This window comes from Melanerpes formicivorus, unplaced genomic scaffold (genome assembly GCF_026170545.1).
Source record: "Melanerpes formicivorus ecotype bairdi unplaced genomic scaffold, bMelFor1.0.p_v2 SCAF_2, whole genome shotgun sequence".
Classification (NCBI taxonomy): Eukaryota; Metazoa; Chordata; class Aves; order Piciformes; family Picidae; genus Melanerpes; species Melanerpes formicivorus.
The window spans coordinates 12,518,383-12,545,574 of record NW_027142354.1 but is presented as its reverse complement, the minus strand read 5'-3'; the positions used below and the strand labels follow the sequence as shown (position 1 = coordinate 12,545,574).

General features: G+C 42.2%; 1 protein-coding gene across 3 annotated transcripts in view; it reads left to right on the top strand.

Annotated features, from left to right (window-relative positions):
* The window catches only part of HIVEP2 (HIVEP zinc finger 2), a 152,700-nt gene that overhangs the window by 48,528 nt on the left and 76,980 nt on the right, over positions 1 to 27,192 (top strand). Inside the window, exons 1-2 of one of the 3 annotated variants that reach the window (XM_068150826.1) lie at positions 4,308 to 4,399; positions 20,588 to 20,649. The exons of 1 other annotated variant lie outside the window; for it this stretch is intronic. The gene's annotated coding sequence lies outside the window, so the exon portion shown is untranslated. Of the gene's footprint in view, positions 1 to 4,307; positions 4,400 to 20,587; positions 20,650 to 27,192 lie in introns of those variants that run through there. One more of the 3 variants, XM_068150816.1, reaches the window with a different exon arrangement.

Below are 27,192 nucleotides of genomic sequence, written 5' to 3'. Positions count from 1 at the left end.
TTCTTTTACCACCTTTTTGTATTTTCTAACTGCAGCTCTTTTAAGACTCCCTGCCTCTGCAGTTCTTGCCTTTGTAGAGGTTATTTTTGGAAACTGGGGAACCAGGAGGAGGGATGAAATTCATGGGAGTTAACTGCAGTGGAAGTAGAAAGCTCTTTCCCTTGGTGTGCTGTTTCTTCCCTTTCCTTTCTTCTTGTGACCTTTGTAGACTGACCCTCATCACATCGCTTGTTCCAGGGCAAGCCATAGCTGATGCTCTTTGTGTCCAGCAAGTGACTTCTTCATGCGCAGAGATGTGCCGGTTTGCAAGCTGTGCTCGCTGCTTCCTCCCTGCAGCATCCATTGTTTTTATTTTGCTTTTCTGGGTCACTCAGTTGGCCAAAAAGTGGTAGGTGGTAGAGCAGAGTTTTAAGAGTTGCGAAATGCTGGTTGCACCTGGGAGGTTATATACCTTAGGGTAAGTTGTACGCAGAGAAGAATGTATTTCCTTCATTGTTTCCTCCATGGGGCAGCCCCCTCAGGGTGGTCAGCTCTTTCTTGAAATGCCACCATGTTTTTACATCAGAAGCTCTACATGCCAGCTGCAAAATTATGCAAGAAAAACCACATTTTTTTGGAAGACTGGAGAATAGTGACTGAAATCTGACCTGGAAGGGGAACCAGGCACTCACCTTTTGCCTCTGGGGCACGGGGTAGATGGTGGTGAGCCCAGACCCCCCAAGCCATTGAACTCTTCTGCACAGAGATGATCACATCTTTTGAATGCAAAAATCCAAGGAGAGATTTTCTGTGAAGGAGCACCCAAGGACTTTCATTTTTTTGTGTGTAGGTTTTCTAAAATCAGTAGCACCTAGAAAGATGTTGAGCATACAGTAGGACAGGCTGCCCTTTTGACAACTGAGACAGCATTTGGGTAATCGAGATGCCTGTGATTGCCCCTGAAAATTTGCTGATGTTTACACTGCTGTCAGGTGTTGAAGTCACACCATAATATCTATCGCGGGGTCTTGCGGTGGATTTTAACATAGATCAGTAACACAGCACAAAGTGGGATTTTTTCCTCTGTTTTTTTTTTTTCTTCTGCATTAAATGTTAAACATTAAACGCTGGTTTTGTGTGTACTGATGAGAAGATTGGTAGAGGAGGAAGTAAGTTGAGTTTAATTGGTAAAGCTGGTAGGAGTATGGTGGAAATCAAAGCAGGGGATAACTTTAGACTCAGAGCAGGAACATGTTGTCTTTGCAGGGTGGGTTTGGGTCTGCAACACAGCAAGAAGTGATAACCCTGAATTAAAAAAAAACACACAACCAAAACCAACAACAAACAACAACAAAAAGTAGATGATTCTAAACAGGAAGCTACAAGAAGCTGCATAAGTGATGCAAAAGGTCAGCCAAATATAGAGAGAATGAAATTAACGAAACATGAAGTGCTCTCTTAAAATGCATAGAAACTGAGGGATTTTTGCTGCCATGCTATGGCAGGAATCAAGTGAACTGTGCAAAATGGTTATGCAAAATGTTCACTGCAGGGAAATCACCATTTTCCATAGATTCTAGGAAGGAGTGTTGGCATGCCGCCAGCTGTGATTTATTTTCACCCAGCCCTGGTGCTTGTGGCTGGCACTCAATGAAATCTTCCAGGGTAAATTATTTATTTAATTAAGAATGGCCACAGTTGCACTGAGGGACTGGCAGCATAGCAGCAGGAAGTCTGTTAGAGATTAAGTCTAACTTCTTACAGATAGGTTGCTTACGTATACTATAAATAATTAAAACCGTAAGTAAGTGAATGTTGGCATTTTCCTTTAAGCTTATGAACAACAGTTTATAATACTGAATGCAATCTGTGTACGGCCATGCATTGTAGTCCTTTAATTTCTTGATTAACTTGCCCAGAGTCTTGAGCATGCAGCAAGCTAAGGCATCAGATTGTTGCTAATTGAACTTTTGAACTTTTAATAAGAAAAGGAGACATCAGCAAGAGAGGAGTCAAATTTATGAGCGCGTAAGCATGAGCAACTCAGAAACATTCATTTCAGTAGGCATTCCCGTAAGGACAAAGACATAAATCCCTCTCTTCTTACACCAAATAGGCAAGGTAATGCTTTCACAGTATCACCAAGGTTGGAAGAGATCTCAAAGATCATCAAGTCCAACCTGTCACCACAGACCTCAGGACTAGACCGTGGCACCAAGTGCCACGTCCAATCCCCTCTTGAGCCCCTCCAGGGATGGTGACTCCACCACCTCCCTGGGCAGCACATTCCAATGGCGAATGACTCTCTCAGTGAAGAACTTTCTCCTCACCTCGAGCCTAAACTTCCCCTGGCGCAGCTTGAGACTGTGTCCCCTTGTTCTGGTGCTGGTTGCTTGAGTGAAGAGACCAACTCCCTCCTGGCTACAACCACCCTTCAGGTAGCTGTAGAGAGCAATGAGGTCTCCCCTGAGCCTCCTCTTCTCCAGGCTAAACAATCCCAGCTCCCTCAGCCTCTCCTCATAGGGCTTGTGTTCAAGGCCTCTCACCAGCCTCATTGCCCTTCTCTGAGATAACAATAACAGCTTATGGTTTGAGGATGTCCCAGGAAGAGGGAAATGTGAATAAAACTAGTGAGAGAAACTGCCATTTGAGGAAAAGTCTCTGGAGAGTCTCTACATGATTTCCTATTGTTACGTGATATTATTTTTTGCTTTTTTTTTAAGAAAAGATGAAGCAATGTGATTTGATTATTGTGCTTTTATCAATAAATTTGATTTCTGGAGAATATATTCTGAGTTTGATCTTTGCTTTCATTCTCTGATTGTTGAGTAATAAGAAGAAGTCTTGCAAGAGGAAAAGAAGCCACCTCCTTTAGGGGAAACCACTCATGAACTTAAGCTGCATAGTCTTGCATGATGGAAAAAAAAAATGGACAAACATATTGAAAAGTAACAGAAATTAACAATTTTGAAACATTTTGGTGTTGGATGTGCCTAATAAGAAAATCAACACACAAATTCACCTTTTGGGAGTAAGTTCCCCTTTTGATGGGGGCTGTCAGCGGCCGAGTTGGGGCTCTCTCTGTATGGGCTAGCTTGGACTTTCCCCTCTTCTCAAACTACCACAGCTTCCTCCCTCGTTCTGCTCACTGACTGATGGTCCTTGCTTAAGCTGTTGGCAGCAATGTCTGAAACACCCAGTGACTTTTGACATCAACTTTTCTCTGCAGCTCTCCAGCACTGCTGAAGCTTGGCACAAGTGAGCAGATGGGGTTTGAGAAAGGGTTTCCTATTGTCCTGGCTGTGGTTTCATGTCCCAGAGGTCGCTCCTGCTACCTGTCTTCTGTAGCCCTCTGCCTGAACCCACTCTGGGCTGGTATGGGCAGCTGGACAGGCAGTGAACTGTTGGTTGGCCAGTGGTTTCTTATGGGTTAGCACATTGGATTGGCACCCCGAGGGGAGAGGCAAACTCTAAAAGCTGGTGGGAGCACACGGCTGGCTTGGGTGGGGGAAAGCAAAGCAGCTTCTCCCCCTCTTGGATGGCAGCTCACCATCTTCAACATGCAGATCAGATCTTGTATGTGTGTTTGCTCACGCTTGAGTACTAGGTTACATTATCACCATAATCAGGAACAGGTACTGAGAAGGTGATGGTGAAGGTCAGTGATGCTTCCTATGCTGTACTTCCCCACTCCTCACGTTCAATGACCCCAAGTCACTTTCTGTGTTTCCCTTTTCCTGATGGAGTTAGACATGGGTATACATTTGGAGCTGGTATTTATTGACAGCACCTGCGAATAATCAAAGACTGTGCAGATTTGTAATGAAACATCAAACTGAAATGAATGCGAGTTCAGAATATGTTCATTTCTAATCATTATTTTTATTTGTTGCAAAGAAATGAAAGGCTTTACAGTATCCTCTAGGTACTCCTAGTTACTGTGCACTGGGATTACAGAATCACAGGATGGTTTGGTTTGAAGAGACTTTCAAAGATCACCTATTCCAAGGCCCTGGTGGTCAGCTGAGACACCTTCTACTCGATCAGGTTGCTCAGAGCCCCATCCAACTTGACCTTGAGCACATCCAATGATGGGGCATCCACAGATTCTCTGAGCAACCTGTTCCATTGTTTCACCACCCTCACAGTAAAGAATTTCTCCTAATAACTAACCTAAATATGCCCCTTGTCCTGTCACTACAAATGTTGGTAAAATGTCTCCATCTTTCATATAAATCTGCTTTTATATTGGAAGGCTGCAGTAAGTTATCCCTGGAGCCTTCTCTTCTCCAGGCTGAACAACCCCAACTCTCAGCTTTTCTTGACAGGAGAGGTGTTCCATCCCTCTAATCGTATTTGTGACCTCTGGACCCGTGTTTCTCTTGTGCTGGAGATAACAGAGTGGAACACAGTACTCCAGGTGAGATCTCAGCAGAGCAGAGTAGAGGGGGGAGAATCACCTCCCTTGACTTACTGGCCGTGCTTCTTTTGTTGCCGCCCAGGACATGGTTGACTTTCTGGGCTGCAAGTACACATCACAAGCTCATACCCACTTTTTAATCTTGCAGTGTCCCCAAGTCCTTCTCCACAGGGCTGCTCTCAGTACATTCATCACTTAGTCTCTACTGGTAACTGGAGATTGCCCTGACCTAGGTGCAGGACCTTGCGCTTGGCCTTGTTTAACCTTTTAAAGTTCACATGGGTCCACTTCTCAAGCTTATCAAGGTCCCTCTGGATGGCTTCCCTCTTTTCAAGTGTATCAACAGCAGAACTCAGCTTGGTATTACCCAGAAATTTGCTGAGGGTGCACTCAATCCCAGTCAATGTCAATAATAAAGATATTGAACAGTATCCATCCCAGTATGGACCCCTGAGGGACACCACTTGATACTGATCTCCATTTTGACATTGAGTCATTGACTGCAACTCTGGATGTGGCCATCCAGCCAATTCCTTATCCACTGAGCAGTGCATCCATCAAAACCATATCTCTCCAAGGCAGTGAGACAGGGATGCTGTGAGGCTGTGTCAAAGACCTTACAGAAGTCAAGACAGATGACATCAGTTTCTCTTTCCCATCCACCAACACCTTCACTGTAGCATAACAGAATAAAAGCATCATGTTTTTGATGGTTAACTTGGTTTGGTCCCTTCAAGTGAAGTGGCATACATACGATGTGAACAGACTGCTGAGACTAATTCTGTTTTCCATCACCATATTCTAAAAATACTTTAAAAGAATTTCAGTGAAGAATAGATCTCAAAAGTATTTTTAATGAGTATCTTGGAACAGGAAAGCAAACTTTCCTTGACTTACAGATACTCAACTGTAAATGAGATAGTTATGTAACAAACCCAAACTGAATACAGTGAAATAAAGAACCCTTGTATCCTTTCGCTGCAGCTTCAAAAGACGTTATTGCTATCAAATGCTAGTTTCTCATTTCAACAAAACCTGATTCCAGGTGCTCTAGCAACTGTTTGCCATAGTTCTATGGTTTGACTTGCTTTAAAAGCTTTTGAGTGCAAGCCCTATGAAGAGAGGCTGAGGGAGCTGGGGTTGTTTAGCCTGGAGAAGAGGAGGCTCAGGGGAGACCTTATTGCTCTCTACAACTGCCTGAAGGGTGGTTGTAGCTGGGGGGGGGGGGGTTGGTCTCTTCTCCCAGGCAACCAGCACCAGAACAAGAGGACACAGTCTCAAGGTGCTCCAGGGGAAGTTTAGGCTCAAGGTGAGGAGAAAGTTCTTCACAGAAAGAGTAATTTGCCATTGGAATGTGCTGCCGAGGGAGGTGGTGGAGTCACCATCCCTGGAGTTGTTCAAGAGGGGATTGGACGTGGCACTTGAAGCCATGGTTTAGTTGTTAGGAGGTGTTGGGTGGTAGGTTGGACTTGATGATCTCTGAGGTCTTTTCCAACCTTATTGATTGTATGATTCTATGATTCTATGAAAACTTTGACATAAACCCTATAATTTACTGCTAACTGTGCTACAAAATGTAGACTATGTAATAGGTAGTGATAATGTGAACTTTAAGTATACTTATTTTCAAAAAGAAAAATGTTGATTTTCACATTAAATACCTAAAATGGTTTTAACTCCCACAACCACCATCCATGGCTACATGTCTTAGATTTCTGCAAGGGTGTTTGCATGCCAAAGGAAGTATCAACTTCCAAAGAGAGAAGAATCCCCTTGTAGCCTCAGAAGCCTCTACTTGCATAACATTTTTTCATTCTTATTTTCAATGATGATCAATATTACCTGTGTTGCCAGTGTTAGCATGGGGAGAAAAACCCTAAAAGATTGACTGGCAGGCAGAATGAGAGTAGCATGATTATTATTATGTTTCTGACACCACTGTCCTGGTTTATCTAATGTATGACACAGTAGCTATAGGCTCCATACTATTCTATCCTTGGTGAGCCAAACATTTTTCACAATATTGCTCCTTGTTTCAGAAGTTGTAGAAGCTTTTTAAAAAGAATTTACTACTTTGGGGTGTCCTCTTAATGTCTGTTTGGAATGGTCATAGCCAGAGAGGTGGTAGATGCCCCATCCCTGGAAACATTCCAGGTTGGGTTGAATGGAGCTTTGAGTAACTCGGTTTAGTTGCAGATGTCCCGCACAGCAAATTCCTGGCCAAGCTGTCAGCCCATGGCTTGGATAGCAGCACTCTGTGCTGGGTTAGGAACTGGCTGGAGGGCCGAGCCCAGTGAGTGCTGGTGAATGGTGCCACATCCAGCTGGCAGCCAGTCACTAGTGGTGTCCCTCAGGGATCTTTAATATCTTCACTGATGATCTGGATGAGGGGGTTGATGGGTGCCATGGTCTAGTAGTCATGAGGTCTTGGGTGACAGGTTGGACTTGATGATCTTTGAGGTCTTTTCCAACCTTGTTGATTCTATTCTATTCTATTCTATTCTATTCTATTCTATTCTATTCTATTCTATTCTATTCTTTCATAAACAATATTCCCACACTATATTAATATATATTACTAATTGGATACTTATGGGTCAGTAAGAGAATTCCTGAGCTTCCTACTTCAAATACGGCATTTTTATACTACCATTGAACTTTGTTACAACAGGACATCTCTGCACACTTACACATGCTTAGATGACTACATTTAGAATAGAATAGAATAGAGTAGAGTAGAGTAGAGTAGAGTAGAGTAGAATAGAATAGAATAGAATAGAATAGAATAGAATAGAATAGAATAGAATAGAATAGAATAGAATAGAATAGAATGGATCAGACCAGGTTGGAAGAGACCTTCAAGATCATCACATCCAACCTATTATCCAACCCACCTATTCAACTAAACCAATTAACCAAGCACCCTGTCAAGTACTGTCATGATTCTTGTTCTGTCCTTTACCTGTTTTCATTATTTTTTTTCCTCTGTATTGAAAAGCAATACATGTTTACTTCTGGGAACAGTAAAAGCTGCTCCTACCAGATCCTCATTTCCCCACATCTCCTTTTACCCTGTAGATACCACCTTCACCACCCGTCTTGTCACATTCCCACATCTGTACCTATTCTGTTTACTCGATTCCTGTATGCTTCAAGAAGACAAGCTTTTGAAAAGTCTGTTGGCTTCCAGAAGTAGTTGAAAAACAAAAAAGCCACCACCAGGGTTGTGCTGGGTCTCCTCCTAGAGAACAGCTGCTTGTAAAAAAAAAAAAAAGCAAACACAACTATGCCAAACATTTTGTTTTCCAAATCAAGTAAAAAGCCTGCTTTAAGTGACCAAGGGGTTTTGACTATTCCTTGTTTTCTAATGATGTAGAGATTTGTATTTCATCCCCTTAATGGGTATTGAATGAGTCTCTGGTGTCCTTTCCCTGGGAGTGTGCTTGAAAGCAATGTTAGCTCTAATACTGTAGTGAGGCGCTGGGAAAAGGTAGCCCCAGAACCCTTCCAAAATGCCTGGCTGCTGTGATTAACCCATTCGGTGTTTCAGTGGGGAATGGCACATGGGAAGTTAACTTTCCAAACAGCTGGATGTTGCAGGAGCAGCTTGCTGCTTCTCAAACATTTGAGCAGTTACTGCTTTACGGCTGCTTCTCAGACACAGAATGGAGTGTTTGCTGCAACTTTCTTTTTCCCAATAAAGGTGTAAACAGACCTTCTGAAATTTATGAACACAACTGTAAAAGTTACTCAGTCTTACAGTATTTGAGCTTTAGGCTCTCCATTCTGCATTTACTTTGATTGATGGTTGAAATGGTGCTACGGACATCTCTGTGACTTTAACCAAATGCAGGGGCAGCTGGCTCCAGCCAGCCTCTGCCTTGTGCAGCTGGGCGAGGAAGAGTAGGACAGAGTTTTATCCTGCTTTCCACACAACTTCCCTACCTCTCACATCCTCTGAGTGGCCAGTGGCCACTGGTGTGACTCAGAGCAGATGCACCTGCTGGTGGAGCTGCTGAAGAGCTGTTCTGGTAGCCTGTGCCTTGCAGGCACCTTGTGTTGCTCCTCCAGTGGTGCTGAGGCCAGAGATATCACAGACGTGGTGTCTCCTGGGGCAGCATTTCCTCGGCAGGGATATCTCTCCAGGTGGGGGATCTGCTGTTTGGGATTTGGACACCATCTCATTTGCCTCACCTGTCTCACCTAGAGCTGAAGTCTAGGGTATGCATTAGCACCCCTGCCTCACAGCTTTAGCTGCTTTGAAGATGCAGCAGTGCTCCAGGCGCATCCCTGCCGCAGCCATGCAGCGGTGCAGTGTTGGGGCTGTGTACCTCAGCTGTACCAAACACAGCTGGAGGGTGGGGGAAGGGGAGCATGGTGGGTGGAATGGGAAACATGTCCCTTCAGTAGGTGTCAGGGTGAAAGAAGAGGCAAAGCTCGGTCTTGCCGCTCACACTTGTGCGATGGTAAAGGAGAGGTCCCCGGCTGTGAGTTTTGAAACTGTCTGATCCATTGGTGACTAAGATTAGACGAGTTTCAGAATGTGTGGGAAAATACAATATATGGTTTATAAGCTCCTGATATAGGGGTGGGATTATAATACTCACTTCTGAATGGGTGAGGGGTTTCCTGTGTTTCATGGGGAACATTACATGTTTTATTTTACCATGGAATTTGCAAACTTGCTGCAAAGTATATTTAGATACTTCATGGGTTCTTGGTGGTGAGGTATGGTACACATTTACACCTCTCCTGTTTTTCATGATACTTGTATTACTGTAAGAGCCCCTACAATTGAGAGCACTAAAGAATTTGAATGGGTTTTGACTTCCACATCTTCTGTATGCAGCCCATTGTTTCATTCCAGGGCCTTGCATTGAGCGGGCATCACCAAAAGATCTGGGAATGACAGGAGGAGAAAAGAAAGACTTGTGTTAGATGTTTGCAGCAAATTCTTTAGGATAACCAGCTAGAGGGCACCAATGAATATTTCTTCTTAGGGCTGTTAAATGAGGCCATGTGGACTGCCAGCATATAGATGCATGAGAGTAACATGAGGGCTTTGCGAAACAGTCACGCTAAAAATACTTTTTGGTGTTACTTTTAATAATTGCACAGATAAGGAAAGAGAGGTAGAAGTTTGCAGCCTGGGATGTTTATTTCTCCTGCTTTACAGGGTAAACACTATAAATTCTTGAGTGTTTGTTTGGCTAGGTAATGCTTTCCAAAAGTATGCCAATGAAGTAGGCATCGAAATCACAGCATACTTTCCTTTATTTAGATTTAAAGTATGCAATAGAAAGTCATTCACTTTAGACTCCTAAGCACCTTTTTTTTTTTTCTCTGAAAAGGGGCCTTGGATGTTAAAATCAGTTAATTAGAAAAAAATATCTAATACTGCCAGAAATGCATTCAGTGTTTTGCCATCAGCAGTGTTAGTGGCTCAGTTATATCCTAGTAAGTTTGGTTGCTGTGAGGACATAAAACAATTGAGTAAGTGTGAAGGAGGCAGAAGTATTGTGGGATTACCAGCTGATTGGTTAATTTGAAGGATTAAACAAAACAACCAACCAACCAAAACCCAAACAAAACAACTAAAAAGACCCAACAAAAAAACCCCAAAACTATTGCTGAGAATCATAGAGTAATTTAGGCTAGAAGGGACATCTAGGGATCATCTTTCCAGCCCCTGCTCAAAGCTGGTGCATGGTACATGGTTTTGCATGTCATTGATAATTTACCTTTACATGGCTTTGTTTTGAGGAAGAAAGAGTAACTATTCAGGTCCTTTTTTTTAGTAGTAGATGAGTAAATGCCAAACAGGGGTGAGAAATAAGCCAAACATATTTTACAAAGAAGCTGATCCAGATAATGATGAAGTGTCACCAAAACATCCCTCACCATTTCACATATGCTGGTATGTTTTTAAGAACAAACTTTGCTTTTTTTGGGTAGCACAAGGACATTAGTTGGATTATTCATGAATTAATTTTATAATGTGCTTTTCCTTTCTGGCTAACATACAGGAAGAATTGGTAAATAGTAAGAGCAAAGGCTATACAGCATTTTATAGCCAGTGATTCTGTTTAGACTTAATCCCTATAATACACTGTTAAAATTTACAAAACAGCTTGTAATTGCAGTAGCTTATTTAAACCAGCTATTTGTGGTTATGTCTGCTGAGGAAACTTAAACTTCAACGTTCCCCAGCCATCTAACAGCAGCAAACTGACTGCGGGTCTCTTGTAAGAATATCTAAATGTAGGCTGTTGAATAATCCCTTTGGGGGCCCTGTAACTATTTTTGTGCCTGGATATGCGTCATCAGTGGGTATTTTCTCTGGTGACTAGCTTACATCAGTAGGTCTCCTACCATACATTCTATCAGCGAGTGACTTATGATTGATGGGAGTCACGGCTGCTGTTTAGCTTTTATCTGTGACCTCAAATAATGGACAACAGGAATTTCCAGCCTGTTAAATTCCTTGAATGTCTGAAGACACAGGATGACTCTGCTGATAATCGCAGGTAGTACCCAGATACTGGGTGTTCAGCGGGTGGGGGACGAGGAGGGGAGGAAGGAGAGGGGGGTTCCTCAGCTGCGAGGCAGTGAAGGCAGCTCTGGCGCGTAGCCGAAAGGTACGCTTCCCCAGGCGCCGGGGAAGTGACGGTGCCGGGGGACCACCAAGCGACCGTGATGCTCTGCCGGACTCTCCCGAGCTCTCCAGCGATACGTGTCTGCCGGTGGCAGTGGCGTTTGAATGTGTTTAACTGGCGGATCTTTAGGGCAGTTGGTTGTTCTGTTTTATCCCGGGGAGACGAGCAGTTTGCAGCTCTGTGGAATTTTAGCTGCAGCTTGGTTGTTTTCTTAACCCTTTTTGTTACTGCCCATGAGCAATGAGTGGATTTATTGGAGTGCTTAACCCAGGTGCTGTCTGGGTTTAATCTGAAGGTGCAGTAGGCTTTGTGGGTTTAAGGTTAAGTTGCACCTGCCACAGTGACCCACTGAGCGTGCAGTCATAGTTCATTTCCTGGTGTTCAGTACTTCACATTATGAAAATAAAGATTGCGGATATTGAGGAGTTATTCCCTCTTTCTCCTTTCACCCTGCCTTTCTGTAAGTGGCTGACATGTGAAATAAGGCTGCAAGACAGCTACAAGATTTTTGTGAGTGCTACCTGTGATGAATTTAGCAGCCTGAGTCAGCCCTACAGCAAGGCACTCTGTCATTTCTTCCTCTTTCCCCCCTGTTCTTCCTGTCTCTCCCGAGCTCAGTCCCCTGCATACAACTGTGATAGGAAACAGGAGATAGCTGTCTGTGAACTCAAGCTCTGAAGTCTCTCAAGCATTCTCCTGACAACCAGGGAGTAAGAATGACAGACATGGATGCTTTTGATGTGACTGACGATTAAAAAAAGTCCTTAACGCTGTTTATCATGCAGCATTGTTTGGCTAAAGGAGGATAGCTGCTGGATCCAAATTCCTCCTCACCACTTCTTCCTGTTGGCAGGTGGCCCTCTGCATGGGCTGGGCTCAGAAACTCTCACACGGCTCTGCCTCCCTTGAGTGCCTACTCTTGCTTGACAGCAGATTGAGTTTTGTGCAGTATTTCGAGACTTGAAAACTTTCAGAGGGAAAACAGGAGCTTTGTTTCAATTTGCCCGTGTGTCTCCTCCTCCATGTGTACTAGCCCAGAGGTTGTAGTTAATGAATGAAACCAGGCTTCCTGCAGGAGCCAGTTAACCCACGTCTGTGCATTTGTTGACACAGTGCTTACATAAAGCTGCCTGCAGAAGGCAATGCATGTGCTGTGACAGTGTGGATGCCCTCACTCTGAGGGATACAGGTTGTGCATACCTTTCCATTCCTTGCAGATACAGCACACACACTGGGTCTGAAGCAAGTCTCCTCATCTGCTCTCTGGTTTGTAGAGTGCTAGTTAAGAGCTGTATTCAACAGAAGTAGTAGGAAGAGAAGTGGCAATTAAAAGTAGGCTTGAAAGATGAAGGCAGAGGAGGGAGTGAAAAAGTTTTCATTGAACTGTGATTTACAAGTATATTCTTCCTGTGATTCTACTTTGTGTGTGTGTGTGTGCAGTCACTTCAGTAAGACTTTGTGATTCATGACAAACTGGTTATATAATTCAAAATCTAAAAAAAGTTAAGCACACAAAGCCTGATGAATCTCAAGTCATTTGCATTAAAATTAAGTGAATTTTCATGGGATATTGTGCTTAGAAAATGTAAGACTGTTGCTATATGCATTATTTGTCACAACTTTCTAGGAATCATTATGCCCAGCCACACATTAATATCTTTGGGCTAATATTGACCTCCTTTCCTCCCTTTTTTAGGGGGATTGTATTTTAAGGCAGTGATAGTATTTAAAGTTAGCTTTCATTTACAGTGTTTGTGGGAAAGCTCACCACCAGCAGCTTTCCAGAAGGACTCCACAGGCCTTCAAAACATTTCAGAAAGAGCTGTCATCTGCTAGGAGAAGCATTAGCAAGTTGCCTGCTACTGCTTGACACTGGAGCTGTCTGCAAGGCAGAGGGATGAAGCCCAAAGTGAGGTGTGGCAATAGGTGTAGGTAACTCCCTGTGTGCTGTGATAGAGATGCAGCATTGGGAGCAAAGTAATTTAGATGTTGATCCTGTGGTGAAGTCATGCCAGGTGGATGCTTGGGGCCATATGCCTACACTCTGTTCACTTCAGTGTCTTAAGGGCAGGAACCCAGTTCTGCTTGAATTGCTTGAACTGAGGAATGATGCTGTGGTGGCTAAAGCCTTGTTTTTCCTGAGGAGACTTTGCCTATTCAGTGGTCACCTTTAAAACCTTGTCAGCTGCCCTGGACAATGGCTAACTAGATATTTCATCTTGGTATTTAAAATAATTAGGTCTCGTGAGCAAGGGATACTTCACATTCACTGGAATTCAAAGCATCTATTGTTTCATCTTTTAATAAGTCCACCAGCAATCTTTCCCTACTCCTGCAAAGCATGGAGGTGTTTCAGTGTGCAACCAGTTCCCAGTGGGCACACGGCTGTAATTACCATACGTAGGAGGTGAAAATAGAGACTGAATCTGACACAGGAATATCAGGGGCTTCATTTTGAACTTTTTTTTTTAAAGATTAAATTCAGCTTCTCTCTCTCATACCTGTTAAATCTGTGACTGCATGCTCTGTACAGCTGCTGTAGTGTCAGATAATTGTTGAGGGTCATAAACAATGAATCAATATATAATAGTTTTGACAGAGTATTCTCAATGCTTACATACTCTTGAGAATAAAGAGGTGCCCTGAGATGGAAAGAACAACAAAGGTGATACAAAGCTCACCTTCACCATGGCCCTCCCTTCTGACAGCACTGTTTTCTTTGAAGCGTGGGTATATGGAGCAGGCAGTGCTGCTCAGTTGTTAGTGAAATCACTAATGCAAGTAGAGGAATGTTGCTACTGTGAGCCAGTTATATGTTGCAAAAATATTCTGAAGTATCAGGCAAATTAGTGATTCCACTGCTTTAGGGCATGCAATATGTTTTGATTGTGTTAGTTCAAAATAATTTTATAGTGTGAAATACTTGATCTCTCAAGGTGATCTTTGTGTTTACATTAATTACATTAATTAATTTCATTAATTGAACCAGTTCCTAGATACCAGGAAACCCCAATTTTGGTCAGCTTGTGTGAATCACAGAATGGCAGGGTTTGGAAGGGACCTCTGGAGATCATCTCGTCCAAACCACCTGCTAGGTTCATCTAGAGCAGGTTGACCAGGACCACACCCAGATGTGTTTTGAGTATCTCTAGCAAAGGAGACTCCACAGCCTCTCTGGGCAGATTGTTCCAGTGCTGTTTCACCCTCAAAGTAAATAATTTTTTCCTTATGTTCAGATGGAAGTTCCTGTTTTGCAGCATGTGCCCACTTCCCTAGTCTTGTCGCTGGGCACCAATGGGAGGAGTCTAGCCCCATCCTTTTGACACACTGATGAAGGGAAGGTCTTGGATAGTTTCATTGGTTTGCTTTGGGTTTTGTTTCTTCAAGGGTCATGAAGGAAATATGGGTTAGCCATTGCCTCATTTAGACATTTTGCAGGAAAAATGAGTTACTCAAAAACATTGTTGATGTTTGTTGTGAGTAAAGTAATAAAAAATGAAGAGAAAGAGAAGCAATGCAGTGAAATAGTATAAGGAAAATAGAATGTAAAGAACAGTTGGCAAAGGAAAAAAATGCATTGGTATCTCTTTTTTGTGGTACTTCATTTTCATTCAATTGCTAAGATAAATGAAGAGCTTTCCATCTTTTTGATGATACTGTGTACAGTAATGTGGATGGAATCAGATAGCACCTTAGCTCTTCCTGTATGCTTTGTGCCTGACAACCTTTGCACATCAGCTCAGTCCTTCCTGCAAGCAGCCAGTTACTGCGTGAGGGAGATTCAGGACCAGGCTGTCAGTAAGATAATAGATTTGTAAATGTTACCCTGGCATCAAGTTAGTTTGAGAAGAATCCACTAATTTGTTTGCACACAGGGAAGAAGAGGCAAGGAGGATATTGCTGGTGAAGTCTGTGCACTGTGGCAGATAAGAAGGTGCCTCTTTTATGTTAGTAGTCCAGCATCAACGCCTAGTGTGAATGGTGGGAAGGTCTTTTCTTCATCTCCTGTTTAGTTTCTTGTACAGAATCAGCACAGTAATTCCTGTAGGGATTTTTGCTCTTGGCCCTATTTCTCTACAGTGCCATAAAGTGAGCATTTTTCCTGCAGGACCTCAAACAGCTCAACAAGTGATGTGCTGACAGTGACTTAGCACAGGTCCCTGTCCATCTGCTTGCAGCCACAAGCACTCTCTACCAGCCTCTCATTTTCAGATACAGAGCCATATGTGAATCTTGAGGTGGTGGGGAAGGGACAGGGTTATCCTGGGTAAAGAGGTCCCATACCACAAGGAGACACCAAGGGAAGAAGCTCCCTTCCAACCCAGGTTAAGGTCTGACTAATGCAGATCTTGGCCCTTCTCAGGGTGTTCAGATTGGCTTGGAAACTTGCTGTAAAGGAGGTGAGAAAGAAATGTGACACACTGACATCCCCAGGAGCCTCGATAACGTCAAGATACCTAACAGTAGAGTGGTACTTCAAAAATACCACCGTTGTGAAGCATTTACATGACACTGTAATGGCTAATAACATGAGTATAGTACAAGGCACTAGTTCATGATTGCTGTGGAGTTTGCCATGTGTCTGTCTGTGCTTTCATGTCATGACTTTGTCCCTTTGCAGACAGACTTTTAGCACTGAGGAGTTTTCCAGAAACTCATCTAACTTTTCTTTTTCTGAAGTGCAGTTGTGATTTGTTACTCAGCTCGTTAGAAATAATAGCAACCTTATCATGTCATCATTCTGTTTTCACAAACTTACTCCAATGTGCTCATGGAAAGACTTGCTTCAGGATTCCTTCTTGTACACTTATACTTTCAGACAGCGAAGTATACTGGAAGACTGCCCCGCATGCTGCTTGTGGCATGTCTATTCAGGGACAGCGGAGATACAAAGTTACTCCGTATGATCCTGGTATCTGCTGTCTCTTGCTTGGGAGGTAGGGTATCAGTCTGCAGCGTGAAACTCCTCCCTCCTCCACAGAATTCCATTTCCATATACAATTCCAGCCAGAAATCCTATTCTGGAAGTCTGTAATTTGGGAATGAGAAAGAGATGGGGTTATGATGACTCTGGTGACAGGTTGGACAGGTTGGAATCGATGATCTTTGAGATCTCTTCCAACCTTGGTGATACTGTGATACTGTGACTCAGAGACACAAAACTCTTTAAACCCTCTTTCACTAGTGTGCAAGGAGAAGTAACAGTAACCGGATTTTCTTAGCGTAGCCAACTCATGAAGCATCGCATTGAGTGAAGAGAATAGAAAGCTTTGAGGTTGTTTTGCTATGCTCTCTAAAGCTCAGGGCCATGTGCTGTCTTTAAATGAGAATGGTGGTGACTTTATTTAGAATAGAATAGAATAAACCAAACCAGGTTGGAAGAGACCTTCAAGATCATCGCGTCCAACCCATCAACCAATCCAACCCACCCAAACAGCTAACCCATGGCACCAAGCACCCCATCAAGTCTCCTCCTGAACACCTCCAATGACGGCGACTCCACCACCTCCCCAGGCAGCCCATTCCAATGGGCAATCCCTCTTTCTGTATAGAACTTCTTCCTAGTATCCAACCTGAACCTCCCCTGGCACAGCCTGAGACTGTGACTTATCACCCCCTTGACCTGGAACTCAGATCTCGTTCCACCAGAAACTTGTTCCTGGTTACAGAGGGAGCGAGGCTGCAAATTAGATCAGTTGCTCTTTTCAGTTTAGCGTTTTCTAACTTGATTGATACTAAACGAGATATGACAGTGGCAAAGGCATCAAAGCCACCTTGAAGGGAATAGCAGTTTCAAAGAGGTATAAAGAATAAAACTATGCATAAAAAAGCAAAATGTTTATTACATTAACTAAAAAAAAAGGACAAAATTATTGTGGTGAAGATCTTAAGAAAAAATAGAAGATCTGATGAGTTTGAGTAAATTAAAAGTGAGCTGGAGAAAACACTGTAAAATATTCTGTGTACATTTTGCTTATTTGAGTACAAGATGACCTAATAGATTTTGGCCATTTCCTATTTATTCTAATTAATAGAGTTCTATGATCACTTTCAAAAAAAAAAGTCATATTCTTGCCTGTCTCACTGCAAACCTTCTTCCTGCACATTTTGGGCACTTGTTACCACAAAGGGAAGCATTTGCAGAAACCCAGCACAGTGGTATTTTGAAGATTCCAAACAGATTTTTTCATAGCCATGTCTTGCCATTGCTCCATTGTAAAATTCCCAGAATACTTGTATTTTGCATTAAAATTGTATGTTAATTTATATCCAGCAACTCTAGAGGCCTGAGTCATATATCCTTGTTCTATTCTCAGAGTAGCCTTCTTCCACTTCTTTAAAGCTACAGCTTGGCTTCGCAGGAAATAATAGTCATGCCTTCATACTGTAACTAAAATATTCAGACACATGAATCTTTTCCTTGACTTCCTATAAAAATGTCATGTGTAGCTGTATTTTGTTTGTCCTGGTTTGACTGTAATATAAACAAGAGTTTATTAAAGCATAAGCTCTAAGTTGCAGTTCTTTCTTGAAACTGCAAGGTCTTACAAAAATTACTACTTAAACTTCAGGGCAAAACCACAACTTAACAGAAAAAAATGAATAATGAGTCTGTTTTCATATGGATTTTTTTAAAAGTACAGCTTGTAGTTGAACTAAATGTACTATTTCTTCCACTGCAGCCAGGAAGCCCTCATAGACTTTTGACAGCGCCGCCAAAAAATTAATGCTTCAGCTGTTTAAAAGATAGCAAAACCTTGTTGGACAATTGTAATCTCTTCCAGGAATTTCCTTTTTCATTTTCCCTCCCTATAAATGCTGATAACAAGATGCTTATATAGTAGAAATGGAAAGTCAGAGGTATGTTACTAAGTGTTGTGCATTCCTTGCAGCCTCATGAGAAGAGGCATGGCATCTCCACAGCAGCGTAAGAAACACGGACCCTCCATTGTGTAATCAGCCTTTGCTTCAAGGATTAACCATTTGCCAGGGCAGCATAGATTTAAATGTTTCCTAAGCCATAACGTGGCAGCCAACTGGAGAGCTGTTAGAGATGGATGGGTAGGAATGTGAAGCAGTGACCAAGGAAAGACAAAAATGAAGGAAGCAGAGAAATACTCTGCATGTGCCAGCATCAGTTGACACAGCAAGACGGAAGGCAAGGGAAAACAGTGCTGGTCTGGCTTGTCTTGAATTTCTCTCCTCAGTTTTACATGCAATGAGATGTGACAAATTGAAATGAGGCACAGCTTGAACTTTTGTTCTGAAGCATATCAAAAAGGCACTTAAACATGGACTCAAAGGTCAGGATTGTTCCCTTTCTGCAACAAATTCCCAGGACAGCTGTTAATAATACTCTGCATTTTAAAACTAATCTTTAATAGTATTCATTGATATGTGATATATAGTGTTACTGTGGCTGTGATGAGGAGTGGTTTGCTCTTCTCTAATGATGGTAAGGAGACGCTGTGCTAGGAAGAGTGAGATAATTGAAGAGGTTGCCAATAAAAAATCCTGTGTTTTCAGAAGACACCCTTGTGTTCAGCAAACGCCAATTAGAGAAATGTCACTTTATATGTACAGTGGGTTATTACTGTACAAATGCTGGGTCAGATGGGCAAGTTACCTTTTCCTCACAGCCGCTATTTTAAAGCAAACACAACTGTCAGGCACACAAATATAAGGCACTGTGGAAGGTGAACAGTAAAGTAATGACTGTAAATGCAGGCTAAAGAGAAAAAGGGTCAATGTAACAAGCCTTGGCACTGTGGGAGGTAATTTTTACCATGTCTGCACTAACTGGATTAGAAACATAATCTTTATGTAATGGGGAAGTGAATGCTTTTTTCTACCACTTAAAGTTAATACATTGTTATATTCTTCTGATGCTTGGGAATGGGAAGAGAATACACAACCCATTTGGTTACTTTCTTTGATACTGTAATGTTTGTGGTCCATGTGCCTTTGTAAAGGAGTTTGAGTACTTCAGTGTGTTATGCTACCAATGGTCTGATATCATCAACATCTTCCTGATTACCTTGCTCTCAGGTCTTGTGTGGCTCTGATTGACTTCAGTAAATGAAGTAAAAGGCAGTTCTGAAGTGACCTGGTCCAAGATATGGCCTTGTGTGTTTATTACTTGCACCTACTTGTGAGTGTTTTAGTTTATATTTTATTTTGCATGTTTACCTGAAGCTTCATTAGATTCAAGTCTTAAGAGGCAGAAGTCTTTGTGGAAGCTGTGGCCATCTCAGGTGTGTACAGGATAGCTGTACATGGATTCCTGAGTTTTGCTCTAGGGCTATCAGGCTTGTCTTTCTATCTAATACCATCTATGCTTGTGCAGGTTTCTCTCCAGGTCATAAGAAAGAACACACTTCAGCAGAAATTGTGTTGTTCTTGGTGGCCTGAACCTTTGTGCTTGCTTGACCTCATACCTCTAGGAAGCTCAGCTAGCAAATGCGGTGCAGATCTTTGTGGCAACACCATCTGGGGTGCATGGGCGGCCAGTTAGGTTGTCTTGCTTCCATGTATGCTGAGGTATTTTCATTGATGTGCTCATTCACAGGTTTGAAATCTCTGCAGCTCTAAAGTACCATTTTTCCCTGAGGAGGAAGCACTGTGCTTGCCCGAGAACTTGCTCAAACTCGGCATCTGCTGGGGCAGGACGGGGTGGCAGAAGTTAAATGGAGAGTGTTTGAAAAATTTTATGAGGTCACCATCCTTTTAAATTGGTTTACACAGATGGCTGTCTGGTTTGTTGCTTTGTCCTTGCTTAATAGTAACTGTTTATGGAAAAATGAATTGCTTTGCAGAAGGAGGTCCAAAAGCTCATGCTTTTGTTTCCCTCACTGAAGATCTTCATGTTATTATGGACATACAAAGATTGGGCCTAAAACAGATTAATTATGAAGCTCGCAGTGAATAATTAACCATTTGTCTTGCTCCTAAGCTTTGTAGTCACCGGGTTAGAAATTATTTCCCAAACTGCAGAAGATAAGAGAAAGTTATGCCTGGTTTCACAATGTCCATATTGTTAGGGCTTTGTGCTGTATATACTCTGACATCAGCTGATACCTACGCAAGTCGGGTCCAGCTTCTCATGCAAACCACTTCCTGGGGTTTTCTTGGGTAGTGGCAGTGATTCAGAAGACACCGCAGTGCCTCAGAAAGCCATTTCTTGCATGTTGCACCAGACTCTGACAGAGAAGAAATGAGGTTCTTAAGAAAGGGGGGTTGATTTTAAAAATACCCACATTTCTGTTTGTTCTGCATTCAGAGTTAGATGTATATCACTTGGCTTGTGCCCTCCTGACCCTGTTCATAGGCTCATGGTATGTATTGTGGAACATACAGAAATATGATGTAAATGTACATGTGAGGCAGAAGCTTGATACCATCCTTCAGACAGAGATGCTGATTTTGCATCCACAGTTGTTCTTATCTGGCAAAAATGGCCAAGGAACAAAGATTAATGTGTTTTTTTTTAAAGGAAGTCAAACCTAAATAATGGTACTCTGCCCTTTTACAGGACTGTCTACTTAAGAAGCTGAGAGTGAGTTAGAAACATTGATGAAGCCTCTATTCTGTGAGGTGGGTATGGTTTTTTATTTCTATTTTGAAAAAGCTTAGAAAATTCAAACCATCTGCCCAAGTTCAGACACAGAGATACTTAAGTGCTGCGAGCACAATCCAGAAGCTTTCTGCCATGGCATGTGTTCTGATCAATACTTACAAATAAGGCCTTTTGGCCTCCTCTGGATGGAAGTGATGAGTTTTGCGTTCTGTTAGCTTTTGAAGTGGCTCATTTAATTTTTGATTTCTGACTAATGGAATAAGTGACTATCACAGATACTTTTGCTCTGCGGTTCTCCTGCCTGTGTTGTGTGATACTCTTAGGTCACAGTTTAGGGAGGTAGAAAACTGTGAGAGAAGAGAGAGTGGAAATCAAGTATTTCCACCAGATCCAAGCCAAACATAATCTGGGGTTCAAGAATGGTCAGTGTGTTTCATTACTTTTCTTTTAAGCGTTTGTCACAGTCAGATGCATTGGCAGACTTTTAATGAATCCACTTCAGCACCGAGACTTGCAACTTAGGTTCAAAGACCCATGAGGGCTGCATAATTTGAATAAGTCTGAGAAGTGAAACTGAACGTTTGTAGGTGCAGCAACTACAGACAGCAAAACTAGCTAATCCTTTAATTTTGATAGCCTTTCTCTTTACAGGATACTGCATGCAAAACAGGTAGTTCTGCTTGCCCTCTGCATGAGCAGCTTGGGCACATACAGCCCAGGGCACCAGGCTGGTCACCTGGCCCTGCTCCCAGGAGACTCATTTTGGGCAGAAATAGTCTTCTAGGTTCTTGATTATTTGCACCAGTGAGTGGGCTTCTACCTCCTGCTTCATGTCATCAGGATCTTGTTGGAAAGAGTAAGTCAGGATTGGTACGTGCCTCTGTAAGGATTTGGGCTTTTCTTTAACAGACTGGTGCTTGCCTTTAAAAACCTTTTTTCCCCTTTTTTTTTAACATAAATTACTCTCACAGTAATTACCAGAATACTTACTGATAAAATATGAATTTATGCATGCCAGTATTTATCTCTTTTGTGTCTATTCACAAACACATAATGCAAAGTGACTCTAGCTCCATATGGCTCCCAATCTCTTCCCACCTCCGACTGCTAGCTTCTCCTTGCCTTGATGAATAAAAGAGAGCAGAGTGCTGGGCCAGGAGCTGAAGGTGGGTGTAGGAGAAAAGTTATATTAGAAATGTTTTTCTCCACATCACTGAGACTCCTCAAGTGCCTCTCAGTTCAGATGGGAAACACATTCAAAATGTGATGAAGTTTGATGCCAATCTTAGCTTCACGCTCTGAAAAAGGAATGAAAATACTCAGAGGGCAAGTTACCTATGTGCAGATTTGCTTCCTGGGTGATAGAGGCTGTGCAAAAGCTTGCATTGCTTTAGAAGCTTTTTGGTACACATTGTGGCTAATACTGAAAATAACTTATTTTTGAAGCTGAAATTTGCACTTGACTGAATTAGAGATGACAGACCTGCTGGTACTCTGTTGGATAGGGCTGTAAAACAGTTGAGATGCCTCCACTCAGAGACCTTCCATTTTTTGAAGGTATGCATCATTTGTTCTGCTCAGTTCTGAAGCGTTTAAGTTCAAAATCTGTGGTGAGAGTTGCAAAACATAATTTGATTAGAATTATGCAAATCCAGTGCTGTAGTGTAAAATGCGGTAAAGTGTTTTGATAGGGCAAGCTCTCTGCCCCGTCTCTTCTGCCTGCCTGCGCCCGGAGGTGGAAGGTGCAAGTTTCCCACGTTGCTGCAACGCTCGGCAGGACGGCACAGCTTGCTGCCTGCGCTGCGCTGCGCTGCCGGAAAACCCCGGCCCGGGGTTTGCCCCGGCCGCCGCAATGCTCTGATGTGAACAGACCCCTCAGTGTCTTCAAAATAGGAAAGTTAAGAACCAGTATTAGGTGTTGTTGGATTAATCGGCGATTCTGTTGTGACAGCATTTCTTCAGGTCCTGGGGCTGTGTGGGTGGGCAGCTAAGTGGTCTTCTGTTGCTGGTGCTCTAGTCGGCTGATAAGGGAGCTGAAATGGCTATGAAGTTTTTAGGGATATCTTCAGAGACTCTTCTGTGCTGCTGCCTTTAGAAAACAAACTTGAGGCCACAGATTTCTGTCCTGTTAGAGCATTAAATGATATTGTCAAATTCATAGCAGTTAGATCATGATATTTTAGATCAAGAAGTGGTTAAGAGGGAGCAGAAGACGAAACTGGTTGGAAGAACATTTAAATGGCAGAAAGTTCTGAAAAGCTTTGCCTCTGCTCTAAACTAGAACAAACCTGTATCTTATTTCAGAACATTTTGAATGCTGCTTCAGTTTTATTTTGTGTATTTTGATGGCATGGAGATACTCTAAATCATCTCACATGTCTTGTGAAACTCTAATTCACTGTGTAGCACAACAATACGATTAAACTGCTAGCACTGAAGTATCTTGTTATATCACAAATCCTGTTACTTATATTAACCTTCATTTAAACCAGGGACAACAATTCTAATTTTTATGGAACTTTTCTATCCTATCAGCATGTATTTCTTTCAGAAAACCCTCTCAGTATGAAAAGTTTGGATGAGTATACACAGTTCTACTCCCCCCCACCCCCCCAAAAAAAAATTCTTACTATATAGTTTAGTTTTAAAAATGAGTGAAACATGCCTTCTATTATTGTCTATAAACCCCATAAATCTCTAGAATTCCATAGTTATAACTGCTTAGGATTTCAGCACAGATATGGCTGACTTTTCATTTCTGTGAGAATGTTTACAGTTGAACAGTCTCAGCTTTTTACATGTATGTTTGGTGAATATAGAACTTGCACATGCTCTGAGCTGTGAACCAAAAGCTTCAGATTTAGCCAGCAGAGAGGAAGGAATTTGTCTGCTCTACAGCAAAAGGAAGTATTTGCTGTATTATTGTAGTACATGGCATTTTGCCATCTTTGATAAAGTATTTAAGGGTTGTGCACCCAAAGTCTGCTGCCCTCTTGACCCATCATCCACCACCGACGATAGATGAGGTAGATGAGACGCAGCTCCATAGGAGAGCCATTGTTTCAGCCCCATGCAGCTCCCCCAAGAACGGAAGCTGCAGACAAAGTGGCTCCCTGTGATTCACCACACTGCTCAGCCTCCTGGCTTTTTTTCTTTTACCTGTACATTTTCTAGCCCTGCTCTGTGCCAGCTGAGGTGAACAGATACATGAGGAAGCTGTGGGATTGATCTGCTTTCCGCTCAGCTTAATTGGGCATGAATGAGATGAGTGTCTGGGATTCCCCCCCCCCCCCAACTGTATTTAAAAGAAAAAACACAGACAATTATCACAGCACTGTGCCTTGGCAATATATTTAAATTTATTTCCCTTTTAGCTATTCAGCACCAGTGATAGATGATGCTTAAAACACTGAATTGCCCATCATTTTTCTACTGCACTGTGAGTTGCCCAGTGTTGGTTTTTTTCCCCATCTCTGAAAGCAGTTCTGGTTACAGAGATGCCAGCATCCCCAGTAAGTATGCCAAGAATGTACAGTTATACTTTATACTGCTAAATTAACAGACAGGGATAGTCACACCAAACCAGATTCAGCTCCCAGATGGGAAAGCATCTCCTCTAGCCCAAATTTTAGTGACTTTTTTACATAAGAAAGTTTCATCAATATAGCATACAGTGTGATCTGAAACAAATGCTGTCGTCTGTCTGTGTTGATGACAGACAGGTAATTTGTAGAAAATAGTGGCAATTTCTTTGTTCTCAATGACCAACCAGGGGTTGGAAATGTTTGGATATGTAGGTAGGCTAGCTCTTCTCTTTGTTTCTTGAACTATTAAAGTTTACAAATATTATTTATCAGTTGCACTTTCCTGAGTGCTGGTTTGAAGTGAAAAACAAGGGCTGATTTTTATTCGGTTTGTTATACATGGAATTCTCAGCTTTGTGAATTCAGTTATAATTTGCATACCTGTAAGTGACAAGAGAATGAGTTCTAGATGACAGCAACAGTATCAGAAGAGCTAACTTCTGATTGTTGCAGTACATGGTGCTGATGGCATGAAATATTCTCAGATAGGCATTTCTGTCTCTTGATCAGGAAGGGCTGGTTCATGAGATGATGAAATCTGTGATCTTTGACACTTTGCCTGTGCCAGCTGGAATACTGTGGAAGATTTTGCCCCCCTGCAAATTTTAACAATGTCTGTATTATGGTGAAACGAGGCAGAAGTTTTCCCAAGCACTTTACTTAAAAGATGCTCAACTCAAGTCTGTAGCCTAACTACTCCTTGGAACCACTCTAGGTCCCTGCCATGAAGCTGAGTGAGGTACACAAGGAGGGATGTACATGGGTATTTGGATAAAAATACACAACTCTCTGTGGTTGTACCAGACACTGTAAGTACTGTATCTTACAGTCATTACAAGTGGAAAGATACTTTAGATAGGATTACTTTGTGCTGTTTTCCAGTTCATAGTATGTCTAGTTTTCAGTGCACTGTACTACTCTATTCCTGTTTATAAATCTTTTAAGTGTGCACATTAAAAAAAGTAATTAAATTGTCATTCTAATTTATTGTATGCCTGAAGTCAATCACCTAATTAAATGGAAAGAGCAGAGAGGTAGTAGGTTCATAAGCATTTATTAAGTATTACGGCATTAATTATGCAGAACTCTTGAACCAAGCAGAAGAGGAAAGAATGGAAACACCAGTCTAAAAAAGCTCTGCATTGCTGCCCTTCTCAATTGAAAACTTATGAGACACTCCCCCACCCCCAGTTGGCAGGACGACACTAATGCTTTCTTTTGGTTAATTTTTAATGAAATTATGATGGAGGTTTTTTAATGACAATCACTTGTAGCATTTTCCTGTAACATTTTTAAAAGAATAATAAGTCCCTGTGCAGGGACCTATAAATACAAGTCTCTTTGGAAGATACATTTAGAGTTATGGTTTGGAGTAGACTGTGTGGGAATAGAGTCTCGATCATCATTCCTCAGCATCTGTGCCAGTCCCAGAAAAAAAAAAAAAAAAGGCTTGGTAGGCAGTGGAGGGAGGGGCTGAGCCTAAAAAGAGGAGGCTGTGCAGCACTGGATGAGCAGTGGGGATGGTGTAGGGATGTTGTGGTCAAGAGATTTGCCCTTTCTTTGCAACCTTTCTCCCACTTTCAGCTGTAAACCCATGCAGTCTGGCTGAAAGAAAAGTGTCAAAGCTGCTGGCTCAACCTGCAGGGATCAGGGATAGAAGGACACTCTGCAAGGCAGTGGGTTGTGCATTGTGGGTTGGAGCCTAAGAAATGGAAATTTATTCTGTTAGTGTTCTTGTCTGTATTGTATTTTGCTGCCTCAACACAAGAAGGTGATGAAGATGGAGTTGAAGTCTTCAATTCAGAATGTCTTCTTTTTCCTAGTTTATGAAAAAAAAACACAAAACCCACTGATAACACACTGAAATAGACATACCTGTGTTTCATGTTGTTCCTGGGGTTTTCATTTCAGCCTCAGTGACCTTTACACTTGAACATTAGACATCAAAACTTCTCTTGCAGTTTGCACAGGGGTCTGATCCTGCAGCCTGGATCTCGAGTCCTGCCTGTGCTGAAGTAGCCCATGGGCTTTAGGGGAGGGAGTGAGTGAGCAGGCAAACAGGCAGCTGCTGGGAGCACTTCAGAGTTCTGTGATCTTGTACTGGTCCCACAGCCTGCAGTGAGCAGTGGCTTGCTATGCTTAAGGATACAGATGCAAACCAGTGTAATAAAAACCAGGATGAAGACCAGTAAGGGTTTTGAACAGAATTCAGTGCAATACTTTACAGCTTGATTGGATGTTGACAGTAAGGGCTAAATGGAAACCCTGGGAAGGAACCACCTTTGGTTTTTTTCCTACAAGAACTTGTATCAGCAAAACCCTCTCTCCCATTTCACCAGAGGGGAGGCCTTTAAAAGACCTTTAGATTAGCAGGCTTTAAAACAAAAGATGACCAAAATCCATTCCATATAAATGGTCAGGAAGGTGTTAGCGACTTACCTATTTATCCTGCAATTATCAAATTGATATAACATGTTTGGAACCTAACAGCACAAACATCATTTTATCTTTTAGTCTATTAAATAGGAATTCAGTGGGAAAATAAGGGTAATACCTAAAAGTTGGATCTGGTTTATCTGAAAGTCAGAAAAACTGGAATATCAGTTCAATTGCTCTTTTTCTGCAAGAAACTCTGTGATTGGAATATAAATCCCTGCTGAAGGCCATTTCATTTTTCAGTCTTCAACAGACTACACTGAACTGACAGCAAAAACCACAAATGGAAAAACTAGACTGAACAATCCAGAAAATTTACTGCGTGTAGGTTTTTCATGTATACAGCAAACACTGAATCTGTTTGGCTGTGTTCACTGCAGTATTCTGTACCATCTCTTTTCATTCAAGGATGCAGAGGATTTTACTCTAAGGCCTGATCCAGCAGTTTACCTGGCAACACTGTCTCCTTGTCCTACACACCTGCTGAGAAACAGGCTTGCATGTCTTGCTGGAGGTAGACCTGTGGTTCCCACTCTTAGT